This window comes from Carlito syrichta, unplaced genomic scaffold, assembly GCF_000164805.1.
Source record: "Carlito syrichta isolate Samal-C Ts95f unplaced genomic scaffold, Tarsius_syrichta-2.0.1 Scaffold304234, whole genome shotgun sequence".
NCBI lineage: Eukaryota > Metazoa > Chordata > Mammalia > Primates > Tarsiidae > Carlito > Carlito syrichta.
The window spans coordinates 303,826-318,372 of NW_007248330.1; the positions used below are offsets into that span (position 1 = coordinate 303,826).

General features: G+C 39.8%; 1 protein-coding gene across 1 annotated transcript in view; it reads right to left on the reverse strand.

Moving 5' to 3' along the window:
* The window catches only part of CRTC3 (CREB regulated transcription coactivator 3), a 99,436-nt gene extending 85,914 nt beyond the window's left edge, over positions 1 to 13,522 (reverse strand). Inside the window, exon 1 of the mRNA XM_008059518.2 lies at positions 13,423 to 13,522. The gene's annotated coding sequence lies outside the window, so the exon portion shown is untranslated. The remainder of the gene's footprint in view (positions 1 to 13,422) is intronic.
* Positions 13,523 to 14,547: the final 1,025 nt, after the last annotated feature.

A 14,547-nucleotide genomic window follows, 5' to 3' on the forward strand; every position in this document is an offset into this window, starting at 1 on the left:
AGTGGCTGCTCCTGGCCACCAAAGCCTCGACCTGCTGGGCTCCGGCAATCCTTCCGCCTCAACCTTCCAAGTAGCTGGAACTACAGGCGCGCGCTACCACGCCCGGCTGATTTTTTTGATTTATTGTAGAGATGAGGTCTCGCCAAGTTGCCAGGCGGGTCTCAAACAGAATGTTTTTCTTATCAATCAAATAAGCACTTCAGCCAAGACACAGAACTCTGGTTGGCTGATGAAGACGAGAAGGGAGGGAAAGACTACCTTAAAGCATGGCTTTTAGGAGAGGATAAGGACTTAATCTATTGCTGAAACTGGAAGCTAAAGTATAGCATGAGAATGTCCATCGTCTGGAGAGGCACTGTCCAATTCAGTGGCCACTAGCCACAACTGGCTACTGAGCAGCTTGTGCAACTGAGAGACTGAATTTTCCTTGCATTTAATCTTAATCAATTTACACTAAATAGTCACATATGTCTAGTGACTAACACATTGAACAGCACAGATAGTGGGGGGCAGATTAAGAACAGCACAGAACAAAGGAGGTAGAAAGTGATGAATACAAACTTCCTACTTCCAAAGTGTCCCTAAGCACTATTTGTGTCACCACATGACTGACTTTTGCTCAGTACTTCACAGTTTCCCAAGACCCACGTTTATTCTGCATTCATTAGATCCTTAGGAACAACTCAAGTAATTGTCCCCATCATTCATTCATAGGTGAATTCAGAGAGTTCTGTGACCTCCCTAAGGAGACTCAGTGGGAGGGGTCTAGTCATTTGACTCCAACTGTCCAGATGGCATCAAGAAGCCACATGGCTTCCTTTCAGAAAAATGAAGTACAGGAAGCAGGGGTGCTTTGTTCGCTGAACTGTTCTGCCCCATACAATCTGCAATATTCGGATATCATTTATTGTTTCACTCCATAAGCTTTGCCCTTGGAAGTCAGCTTCATGGCGTTTGGAGTGTTCCCTGGCCTATGGGGTAGGCAGAGCTCGCCCCTCCCACCACATGGGTTTCCGCGCCCCTCTGCCCAGTCTTGGGCCCTCAGTGAAGAGGATAGGAGCTCTGAGAGATGGGCGTCGGTGGAAAGCAAATGTGTTCTAGATACCTGCTGCTACTTATATTAATTTGAAATGCAGAAAAAGCAGGTCTCAAGATCTGACATGGAAATATGTATAAAGGACTGTATTTTCTACGTGAGGACAAAAGGCTGCTAAAAGGTTGCTTGAGGATTAAAGGAGCTATGGGAAAAGCACCTGTATTTCAAATAATAGCTTTTCTGCCTGTCTAACCTTATGCCAAGTTACTAAAATAATCTTCCTTCAGGTACACTTTATAGATTCAAACAACCAGCTATATAGGAAGATAAGGGAAATGATTGCTTAATATTTAATACAAACATACATGTAAGTCATCCTAGGCCAAGAGTTCTTCACACAAAATCAATATAAGCAAAAATAAGTGCAATATGTTTGAAATTTTTCCTAAAAAAAGTGTTCTTAAAAGAAGTAAATGAGGCATGGTGGCTCATGCCTATAATCCTAGCACTTTGGGAGGCCGAGGTGAGAGGATTGCCTGAGCCCATGGTTTCGAAACCAGCCTGGGCAACTTGGTGACACTTCATCTCTACAATAAGTCAAAAAATTATCCAGGCATGGTGGTGCGTGCTCATAGTTCCAGCTACCTGGAAGGTTGAGGTGGAAGGATCGCCTGAATCCAGCAGGTCAAGGATGCAGTAGCCAGGAGTGTGCCACTGACCTCCAGCCTGGACAACAGAATGAGACTCCAACCAAAAAAAAAGAAAAGAAGTAAATGACAGCATGAATACTTGTATATATATTTCCCTCAGAAAGGATCCATAGTTTTCATCAGATTTTCAAAGTGAAGGTAATCCTCTAGCTTTTTATTATCTTTCATGTTTCATAAATTTTTCAAATAGTTCTTATAAATTTCTTAAGTAAAACAAATATTTTATATAGTCCTATTTATATATTTATATATAATATAATAATATTTAATGTATTTAATATTTAATATATTTAAATGTATTTAATTCTAGTACACATTATATGTGAATAATATATATTATACTTACATATTATATAAGTTCTTATATAGTAATGTATATTATAATGCAATTATTGTATACTGCACAACATAATATAAATTATATATCTTACATATTGTATAATATACAATTTAATATTATATATTTTAAGCTTTTATAATTATATATTTTTAAAGCTGTTGTAAATGTGATTTTTTTTTTCTTCTTTGTATATTCTAACTGGCCATTGATAGTTTATCTAATAGTTTCTTTTCTTTTTTCTTTTTTTTTTTGAGTAACAGTCTTACTCTGTTGCCCAGGCTGGAGTACAGTGGCACAATCATGTCTACCAGAGCCTCGATCTGCTGAGCTCAAGTGATCTTTCCACCTCAGCCTTCTAAGTAGCTAGGATTACAGGTGCATGTCACCATACATGGCTAATTTTTTTTTTTTTTTAAATCATAGAGACGAGGTCTCACCATGTTGCTTAAGCTGGTCCTGAACTCCTGGTTCAGGTAATCCTCTTGCCTCAGCCTCTCAAAGTGCTGGGATTACAGGAATGAGTCACTCTCCCAGCCTAGTCGTTTTTTTAAAGGACTTAAAATTTTTTTCAAATGGTAGGATTTTAAAATTAAAATTTAATTACTGATTACAATTATGTTTAGATTCTATTTCTCTTTTTTTATTCATTAAGAATTTATTTGACCTAGTTTATGATCAGTTTATGCAAACACACACACACACACACACACACATATACACCATGAACAAATATAACCTAAATGTCCAACAATAAGGGAACAGTTAAGTAAACTATGGTATATCCATGCGATAGAATATCATGCAGTCACTAGAAACAGTGTTTCTGAAAACCATATGAGAAAATGTTCATGACAGGAAAAAAAAGGAAGATACAAAACTATACATGCAGTATGATGCTGATTTTGTTCAAAATCGCTATTTAGGACAGGCTTGGTGGCTCAGCCTGTAATCCCAGCACTTTGGGAGGCCAAGGCGAGTAGATTACCTGAGCCCACGGGTTCGAGACCAGCCCGGGCAGTTTGGTGAGACCTTGTCTCTACAATAAACAAAAAATTAGCCGGGCGTGGTAGTGCGTGCCTGTATTTCTGGCTACTTGGAAGGCTGAGGCGGAAGGATCGCTGGAGCCCAGCAGGTTGAGGCTGCAGTGGCCGGGAGTGTGCCACTGCACTCCAGTTTGGGAAACAGAGTGAGACAACAACTCAAAAAAAAAAAAAAAATCGCTATTTATAGCCCGGCGTGGTGGCTCATGCCTATAATCCTAGTACTTTGAGAGGTGGAGGTAAAAGGATTGCCTAAACTTAGGGGTTTGAGACCAGCCTGGGCAACTTGGTGAGACCTCATCTCTACAATAAATCAAAAAATTAGCCAGGTGTGGTGGCGCGTGCCTGTAGTTAGAGCTACTTGGGAGACTGAGGCAGAAGGATCACCTGAGCCCAGCAGGTCGAGGCTGCAGTGGCTGTCAGTGTGCCACTGCACTCCAGCCTAGGTGACAAAGTGAGACTCCAACTCAAAAAAAAAAAACAAAACTATAGTCACTGCAAAATATTGAAAGAAAAGTCAAAATGTAAACAAAGATATTACCTACTTTCTGTAATAAGCAAGTGTCAAATTTATAATCAGAAAGAATGTTGTTTTTTAAATTTATCTATGAATATCTAAAAAGGTATCTTACCTTTTTAGAGATAAATTATAGAGAATACATTTTGGTATGTGGTAATTCTAACTTGTTAATGGTATCAGTCTCCATTATCTTTATTTTAAATACTGGCTCAGCCATCACAGTGAATTAAAAATTTGCAATTATGCTATTGTATAATTCTTATTCACAGAATTTTTGCTTTTTGCAACGTGTTGCTATGTTGTTTCAGCACATAAAAGTACAATAAATCTATGATGATTACCTAATACTGCACCAGCCCCAAAGGGATTTTGTGAAGACCGAATAATCTATGTAGAGAACTCAAAACAGTATTTAGCACACAGTACATAATAAATGTTGGCTTTTTCTTAGTAGCAGTATTTTGAGATTAATACTGCTAGTTATGTTTCCTTTTGTTTGAATTTAACTGTTTTTTGCTAATCTTTTTATTTTTTTAAGAATCATATGAAAATTTGAGAAGAAATACAGTAAAGGAGAGCCACTGAAATTAAACTAGAAATCAGACTCGATTTTTAAGTCCTGGTTCTCTCACATACTTGTTTTGTACATTCTGAGCCTTATTATACTCACTAGTAGTAGTAGTGGACCATAGGAAAATCACTTTGCTGGACCTGGCCCTCCAACCTTTGCAAACTGCCTTGCAATAAGGACTTTCTCCCTTGGCTACCGGATTGTTCTCTAAATTAGTCAGAACTTACAAATCTTCAGTTATAAATAAGATGATGATTACCATCACAAAGAAGAGGGGGAAAAATGATGATGCAATTTTGTTAAAATGTAGTAGAGAAGTAAAAACGAAATTAGTTTTTAGTGATATAATTTGAAAGGACTAGGTGGGTTATATGAAGACTAGGAAAAGCTAATAAACCTAGATGGCCCTACCTGGAGAAAAACCCCATGTCCCTCTTTCTGCGGCTGCCTGACAGGCCACACAGCCAACAGGTGCCCTAGCTGCTAGGCATGCTGGCACATGCTAGTGGAACAGTGATCACTTGCCTAACCAGAAGAGACAGTCCCAGCCCTCAGAGAAGAAGATAATGTCCATTTCCTCCTCCCTGACTTTAGTGTACGTGTGCCAGGCCCTGCCTAGAGATAGGAGAGCTGTAACCTAGACACCCCTTGACTGATGACCTGCCCCTTGCTAAGGATTATCAGAAGGCAGCCTGAAAAGCTTGCTTTTGTTTACTTATCTGATAAGTCTGTGTTCTTTGTATAAGAGCCCACTGGGTTAGAGAAAAAAAATGTGCTTTTAGAGTCTCCATTAGGATAGAAAACTGGTCTTTAAACATATTAAAATAGTACTACACTTACCAGCCAATGCTGAACTAAGGATCAAGTAAAATAAAAGCTATGAAAGCATTTTGTCAGCCAGGTGCAGCAGCTCACACATGTAATCACAGTACTTTGGGAGGCCAGGGTGGGAGGATTGCTTGAGCCTAGGAGTTTGAGACCAGCCTGAGCTACATAGTGAGACCTCTACAAAAAAATCAGAAAACTAGCCAGGCATGGTGGCGCATATTTGTAGTTCCAGCTACTTGGGAGACTGAGGCAGAAGGATCGACTAAGCCCAAGAGGTCGAGGTGGTGGTAAGCCATGGTAGTGCCACTGCACTCCAGCCTGGGTGACAGAGTGATACCCAGACTCCCCCACCAAAAAAAGCATTTTGTAAATTCCAAACTGATCTATAAACATAAAAGGAGTCAACCTGCTGGGCTCCGGCGATCCTTCTGCCTCAGTCTTCCAAGTAGCCGGAACTACAAGCATGTGCTACCACGCCTGGCTAATTTTTTAAATTTATTGTAGAGATGAAGTCTCACCAAGTTGCCCAGGTGGGTCTCAAACCCGCAGGCTCAGGCAATCCACTCACCTTGGCCTCCCAAAGTGCTGGGATTACAGGCTGAGCCACCGAGCCCTGCCAAGGATTATATATAAACAATGATTATAGGCAACTTAAGTTGAATTAAAATCTGTGCTTCTGTAACATGTTCATGGATGGAAAGACTGTATTATAAAGACATCAATTGTCCCCTCCTAGCTACAGACCCAATGCAACCCCATTTAAAATCCCAGCAGGCTTTTTTGAAGAGATCAACAAGCTACTTCTAAAATTTTATAGATAAGCAAAACAACTTTTAAAAAGAACAAAATTAGAGGACTCACTGCCTGATTCCAAGGTACAGTAATCAAAACAGTGTGGTATTAGCAAGTGACAAAGAGATCAATGAAACAGTAGATAAGAATCCAGAAATAGACCCATACATATATGGTCAACTGATTTTCAACAAAGGTGCCAAGGCATTTCAATAGGGAAAAGAAAGTCTTCATCAAATGGTGCTGAAACAATTCAAAGTCCCTATGCAAAAAGAGTAGGCCTCAAATTCACTCTGGTACTTTGCACCACATGAAAAAATTAACCTGTAATTACTTCTAAGTGTAAAGCTTAAAACTTTAAGACTAATAGAAGAACACATAGGAAAAAATCGTCAGGTTTTTTTGAGTCAGACTCTCGCTCTGTTGCCCAGGCTGGAGTGTAGTAGCACAGTCATGGCTACCACAACCTCAACCTGTTGGATTCAGGCAATCCTTCCACCTCAGCCTTCCAAGTAACTGGAACCACAGGGATGCACCACCACACCTGGCTAATCTTTTTTTTTTAGTTGATTGTAGAGATGAGGTCTCGCCAAGTCGCTGAGGCAGGTCTTGAATCCCTAGGCTCAGGCAATCCTCCAGCCTCCACCTCCCAAAGTGCTGGTTTTACAGGTATGAGCTACCATGCCTGGCTGGAAAAAAAGTCTTTATGAGCTTGAGTTAAGCAAGAATTCTTAGATAAGACAGAAAAAGCAAAAATTATAAAAGAACAAAATTGATAAACCAAACTTCATCAAAATGTAAAACTTTTGTGATTCAAGACTTTGTTAAGAAAATGAAAACTCAGTGGCTCAGCCTGTAATCCCGCACTTTGGGAGGCCGAAGTGAGTGAATTGCCTGAGCCCACAGGTTCGAGACCCGCCTAGGCAACTTGGCGAGACCTCATCTCTACAATAAAGCAAAAAAAAAAAAAAGTTAGCTGGGTATGGTAGCATGCGCCTGTAGTTCCAGCTACTTGGAAGGCTGAGGCAGAAGGATCACTGGAGCACAGCAGGCTGAAGCTGCGGTGGCCGGGAGCGTGCCACTGCACTCCAGTCTGGGTGAGAGTGATACTCCAACTCAGAAAAAGAAAAGAAAATGAAAAAACAAGCCACAGACTAGGATAAAATATTTGTGAAATATTTTCTGTAAAATAATCTGATAAAGAATTGATATCCAGTCTGGGTACAGTGGCTTACGCCCATAATCCAACACTTTGTGTGTTGAGGAGGGAGGACTGCTCGAGCCCAGGAGTTTGAGACCAGCCTGCGAAATATAGTGAGAACTTGTCTCTACAAAAAAATTTTTTAAAAATTAGCTAGGTGTAGGGGTGCGTGCCTGTAGTCCTAGCTACTCAAGAAGCTGAGGTGGAAGGATCACTTGAACCCAGGAGGCTGTGGTGAGCTATGATCATACCACTGCACTTGAGCCTGGGTGACACTAAAAACACAACTCAAAAAAAAAAAAAAAATTGGCATCCAAAATATATAAAGAACTGTCACAACTCAATAAGAATATTAACAACTCAATTTAAAACCTGGACAAAAGACTTGAACAGACATTTCCTCAAAGAAAATATAATGGCAAGTTAGCCTACAAAAGTGTTCATCATAATTAGTCATTAGGAAAATGCATATTAAAACCAGAATGAGATATACTACACATGCAGTATAATGACCAAAAACATGTAAACTGAAATACATCAATTCACACCCATTAAAATGGTGAAAAAAAAAAGTGTTGGCAAAAATGTGGAGAGAATGGAATCCTTGTGTACTGTGGGTAAGAATGTAAAATGATGTATCTGCTATAGAAAATAGTATGGCAGCTCCTTAAAAATCTAAAAACAGAATTTCCATATGACCCAGGAATCCCACTTCTGAGTATACATCCAAAAGAACTGAAAGCAGAGCCTCAAAGAGATATTTGTACACTCAGGCTCATAGCAGCATTATATACAACAGCCAAGAGGTAGAAGCAACCCAAGCAGTCATCAATGGATGAACAGACAAACAAAATGTGGTATTTACATACAGTGGAATATGAGTCAGTCTTTAAAAGGAAAGAAATCTTGTCACACGTTATAACATGGATGAACCTTGAGGTCACTGGGCTAAGTGAAACAATCTAGTCACAAGAAGACAAATAGCATATGATTTCACTTACATGAGGCACCGAGAATAGTCAAATTCATAAAGACAGAAAGAAGAATGATGGTTGCCAGAGGCTGAGGACAGAGGGAGATGGAGAAGTCTTGTTTAGTGGGTACAGAGTTTCAGTTTTGTAAAATGAAAATACCCCAGAGACTGGTTGCACAACAATATGAATGTACTTAATGCCACTGAACTATACACTTAACAATGGTTTTAGAAGATACTAAGAAACTACTTAAAAAATGGTTACGATGATGCATTTTATGTGACATTTTTTTTACCATAATTTTGTTTTTTAAAATTGCAATCAAGTGCTGCAGAAGATACAGTGTTCCTGGAAACTCATACACTGCTGGTGAGAATGTGAAACCGAATAACCATTTTGGAAAATAGCTTGGCAATTTATGCCGCCCCACCCCCATCCCGAGTTGGGGTCTTGCTCTATCACCCAGGCTAGAGTGCAGTAGCACAATCACAGCTTACTGTATCCTCAAACTTCTGCTCTGGTGATCCTCTCAAGTAGCTGGGACTACATGTGTGTACAGCAAAACCTAGCTGATTTATTTATTTATTTTTTAAATAAAGACAAGGTCTCTCTGTTGCTCACGTTAGTCTCAGACTCCTGGGTTCAAGCAATCCACCCACCTCGGCCTCCCAAAGTGCTAGGAGCTGGGATTACAGGCATGAGTCACTACTTATGGCCAATTTCTTTTTTTTTCTTTTTTTTTTGAGTCAGTGTCTCACTCTGTTGTCCAGAGAGGAGTGCAGTGGCACAATTATGGCTCACTGCAGCCTTGACTTCCTGGACTGAGGCGATTCTCCTGCCTCAGTTTCCTGAGGCATGCACTACCAAGTCCAGCTAATTTTTCTGAACTTTTTTTTTTAAGTTGGAGTCTTACTCTGTCATCCAGGCTGGAGTGCCATGGCATGCTCATGGACACCCCAGCATTGACCTGCTGGGCCCTGGCAATCCTTTCACCTCGGCCTTCCAAGTAGCCGGAACTACAGGCATGCGCTACCATGTTTGGCTAATTTTTCATTTTTTATTGTAGAGACGAGGTCTCATCAAGTTGCCCAGGCTGGTCTCAAACCCGTGGGCTCAGGCAATCCACTCACCTTGGCCTCCCAAACTGCTGGGATTACAGGCTGAGCCACCAAGCCTGGTCAATTTTTCTGAATTTTTATACAGACGAGGTCTTTCTATGTTTCCCAGGCTGGTCTCGAACTCCTGGCATCAAGTGATCCTCCCACCTCGGCCTCCCAAAGTACTGGGATTACAGGTGTGAGCCACCACAACAGCCACCCAGTCAGTTTCTTACAAAGTCAAATATATACTTACCATATGATCCAACAATTCTACTACCAGGTATTTATACAAAAATTGTACGTGACTGTTTATAGCATCTTTAATCATAATTGCCAAAAGGTGGAACCCAAATGCCTATCAACTGATGAATGAATAAACACATTATATATGTCCATACAATGGCACGCTCCTCAGCAAAAAAGAGAAATGAACTACTGATCGATGCAATGTAGTGTGTTAAACTAGTCTCTCCCAAAAAATATGTTCAAATCCTAACCCCAAGAACCTGTGAATGTGACCTTATTTGAAAATAGAAGCCGTGCTTAGTGGCTCAGCCTGTAATCCCGTGCTTTGGGAGGCTGAGGTGAGTGGATTGCTTGAGCCCGCGGGTTCGAGACCCGCCTGGGCAACTTGGCGAGACCTCAGCTCTACAATACATCAAAAAAATTAGCAGGGTGTGGTAGCACACACCTGTAGTTCCAGCTATTTGGAAGGCTGAGGCGGAAGGATTGCCGGAGCCCAGCAGGTCGACAGTCTGGGTGACAGAGTGAGACTCCAACTCAAAAAAAAAAAAAAGAAAGAAAGAAAGAAAGAAAATAGATTCTTTGCACATGTAATCAAATCAAGATGAGGTTATACTGGATTAGGGTAGGCCTCAAATCCCTAACTGGTATCTTTATAAGAGAAGGAAGGAGGCGATTTGGACACAGATATACAAACTGGGAAGAAGGTCCTGCGATGACAGACAGCCAGTAGAGCAACAGGGCTACAAGTTAAGGATTACCAGCACCCCAGTGAAGCTAGGAGAGGCAAGGAAGGATTCTCCCCAGAGCGTCCAGAGACAGCATGGCACTGCTAACACCTTGATTTCAAATTTCTGGACTCAGAACTGCAAGAAAATTAATTTCTATTGTCTTATGCTACCAAGTTTGTAGTACTTTGTTACAGCAGCCCTAGAAAATTAATACACACAACAGCTCAGATAAACCTCAAATGCAATATGCTAACTGAAAGAACTCAAAAGACTACACACTTCTGATTCCATTTATAGGACAAGCTGGAAAAGGCAAAAATACAGATCAGTGGTTTCCAGAGGCTGAAGGTAGGAGTGGGGATTGATTACAAACAGACACAAGGGAACTTTTTGCGGTAATGGAAATGTTCTACACCTGATTGTGGTGGTGATTATATCATACAGGGCTGTATATCCAAGAAAGGTAAATTGTACTGTACGTAAATTATACCTCAAAAAAAGTGTACTTAAAAAAAAACCTGTGCTCTGGGATTCTCTGAGTTTCTCAGTTTTTCATAAATGTTTCTCAGTTTGGAAGGAGGTTCCTACCAGCCTAGTCAGGGATAATATGAGTATCAAAATAAAAATAATGGTTATAGATTATAACACATAAATAGGATACCATAAAACCAAATACAGAGAGATAAATAAGTAAATGTATAGACTGAAAGTTGAATGAGGATCAGGATGAAGCATCTCCTCACAAAATGTTTATTCATTACAGAAGAGAGAGAGTAACTTTAGAGTGGAGAAAACTGACAGACACCGCCTTAATTGATCAAACAGAACATCATCATTAAAAGGACAAATCAGGCCGGGCTTGGTGGCTCAGCCTGTAATCCCAGCACTTTGGGAGGCTAAGGTGAGTGGACTGTCTGAGCCAGGGGGTTCGAGACCAGCCCCGGCAACTTGGCGAGACCACATCTCTACAATAAATAAAAAAATAAGCTGGATATGGTAGCACACACCTGTAGTTCCAGTTACTTGAAAGGCTGAGATGGAAGGATCGCTGGAGCCCAGCAGGTCAAGACTGCAGTGGCCGTGAGCATGCCGCTGCACTCTAGCCTGGGCAACAGAGTGAGACTCCAACTCAAAATAAATAAATAAAAGGACAAATCAAAATCATGGGCCTAATGTGACACAATAACAGCATCACCTCCGTGTTATTCCTGCCAACAATGCATAATCTGAATCGAATCACAAAGATATGTCAGGCAAACCCCAACTGAGGGATTATTTCTACAAAATAAGTAGCCTATAATCTTCAAAAGTCACAAAGCCATAAAAGTCAAAAAACTTTTTTTTTTTGAGACGGATTCTTGCTCTGTCATCCAGAGCAAGAGTAGAGCGGTGTAATCATGGCTTACTGCAAGTCTCTGCCTCCTAGGCTCAAACAATCCTCCTACCTCAGCCTCCTGAGTAGACAGAACTACAGGTGTGTGCCACATCTGGCTAATATTGTGTGGTGTGTGTGTGTGTGTGCGTGCACGCACATGCATGTGTATAGACAAGGGTCTTGCTATGTTCCCCAGACAGGTCTTTTCTTTTTCTTTTTCTTTTTTTGGGGGGGAGGTCAACAGACTCAGAGATTCTCCTACCTCGACTGCCCAAAGCACTGGGATTACAGGAGTGAGCTACCGCACTTGGCCCAGAGCACTTTTTTAATGTCAAAAATAAGATTGAAAACTGTTCTAAACTGAAGGAGACTACAGACAATAACTACATATATGTGATTCTGAACTGAATCCTTTGCTACAGAGAATAGTAATGAGACATTTGGCAAAACCTAAATGAAGTCTGAGGATCTGATAGTAATCATATATCATTGTTAATTTTCTGGTTTTGATGGCCATATTTTGGTTATATAGAATAGTTTTCTTGCTTGTAGCAAATACACAGTGAAATATTTGGGGCTCATAGGTCATCATGTCAGAAACTTACTCTCAAGAGACCAAAAAAGTTAGCTATATTACACTTACAACTTTTCTGTAAGTTTGTGAGTGTTTCTAGTAAGAAAAGAGTCCTGGGAAGGCCAATGATGATCATTTTAGCCCATTCCCCAATGCAATGGGAGGGGGACATCAATGTAAATTCTGTATTTCTATAAAGTTGGTAACAGTGCCACACAATTGGGATCTCAAACACAGCAAACCTTGACAATGCTCTACAGTTTCTGAAGTATGAAATCCAGTATAAAGCAGAGACCTACTTTATTCGGATACTGAATAATCCATTGGGTTAATATATAAGATAGTTCAATCCGTAAAGGCAGATCTTTAATATAGGCAGTATTATGGTAGACATGCCATTGTCATATTAAGTATAAGATTCTAATGTAATAGGCTATGAATATGTTTGTTATATTTTTTCTAATCAACATTATATTTAGAGTTCCTATAAGCATTCTCAAATGGAAGTCCCAGTCTAAATAATACATTTGCCTTAAGTGATATCATCAAAAAAGTGAATCCAGTTTCTCTGACACAGAAATAAGACAATGTTTTTAAAAAGGAGAGGCATCAAATGAATCAAGTTGCGCTTCATCTTAAAGTTTGCATCTCAATCTTAAGACCAAATATTAAATCGGTAATTAGAATGCCAGGCTCCTAATGTTTCAGAGACTAGAATATCTAAGTAGTCTAACTTGGATCTTAACAACAGTACCACATACCATTGTCTGAAACACCAGTTCCACAATGTTCTGAACAAAGCTCTTCACTGATATAAGTGATTAAAGTACCCTATAACACTGCACTCATCTAAAATGCAATATAGACCACTTCATTTATGCCTCAGACATGTGCTGTCCAAGGTGGTAGCCACTAGCCACATGAAGCTAGGGAAATGTGGCTAGTCCAAATTGAGACATGCTTTAAGTATAAAATACATAACAGATCTCAAAGACGTAGTACCAAAAAAACTATGTGAATATCTCATTAATGCTTTTATATTGATTACATGTTGAAAAAAATCATATTTTAGATATACTAGGATGACTAATTATATAATATTAAAATTAATTTCACTTGTTTCTTTTTCTTTAATGTGGCTACTAGACAAATTTAAAATATGTATGTGGCTTGTGTTATATTTCTACTGGACAATGCTGCCTTAGGTCATTTGGGATAACACTACTGTGTGCTGTAGAAACTATAAGAGAGAGTACTGATGGACTTCCCAGAAGACTCAACTGTACGTAGGTCCAGGCTATCCTTAAGATCTAATCTTTTCAAGGATAATCTTCGCCTGTCTTTCCACACTCCTTTCAGCTTCAAGAACGTACATATGTGGAGGTACCTGAAACTCTGATGCACTGCTCCGCAGCTGGCTCACGTTGGGTAAGGATCCTCCATGGTACTGTGTAAGGCGCAGTTGTTGAAGCTTCTGAAATTGAACCTGGAAACAAAGCAATTTCAAGAATGTTGAGAGATGACAGCAAAGATCTGAAAGAAGCATCAAAGTGTAGTATTTTGTAGTAAAATGGTTCAAGAATGAAAGTCTTGGTTTCAGTTTCTTCACTACTTAAATGATCACACCTTTGGGTTTCCGGTGCTTTCTGGTTTTCTATTACTCTATTTTTGGAACAAACTTACCCACGTGCCAAATGTCACACATGCTGTGATAGTAAGGTACTCTTGCAAGGTATTTGAGAATGTATGTTTAGGCGTGTAAGCATAATCTTTAACAACAACAAATAAATTTCTTAAAAACTGAGCTACTACCCCAACCCTAACACAAACTTTTTCTCTTCTCTATGCTCCTTTCCAGCCTCCATTTACATTTATTTATGTGTAATATCTGCATGGTTGTGACCATAACATAGGTACAATCTTGCATGTTCATATTGTAAGCCTATTCTATGCTGTTACATAATGATTTGTAATGGCTACATAACAGTTCTGAGTTATTTCCTTAGAACACATTCCGAAGAGTGATTACTAAATCTCTGGATATGGGCCTTTGGGTGGCTCTCAACACGTACTGCCAAAAGGCTTTTCCCAGGGGTTTATCAATGTCCATGTGAGAAAACAGCTTCACCAAAAAACTCACTAACGTTGGGTATTATCAGTCATTGGGATAAGGAAGGAGGCCAGTTCAAAAGGTATAAAATGGTATCCCACCACTTTAACATCTTTTGTAAGTTCCTCCTTACTTTGTTTTTCAAAAGACAATGAACTGTAAACCCCAAAGTGGTCCAATTTGTTCTTTAAGAGTTCTGTTGCTAAAATAATAAATTAGTTCTAGGACTACATAACTCTTGGCACTTACAATTCAATAGGGAAGAAAGGGGTTATAGATGAGAGCCTGAGACACATTTTTATCCTTTCATGACTGTTTTCGTCTAATAATAAGAAAACTTACCATATCTAAGCCCCTAGGATGGATCAGGTGCTGTCCTCAGTCTCTCGGCCTGCCTTACCC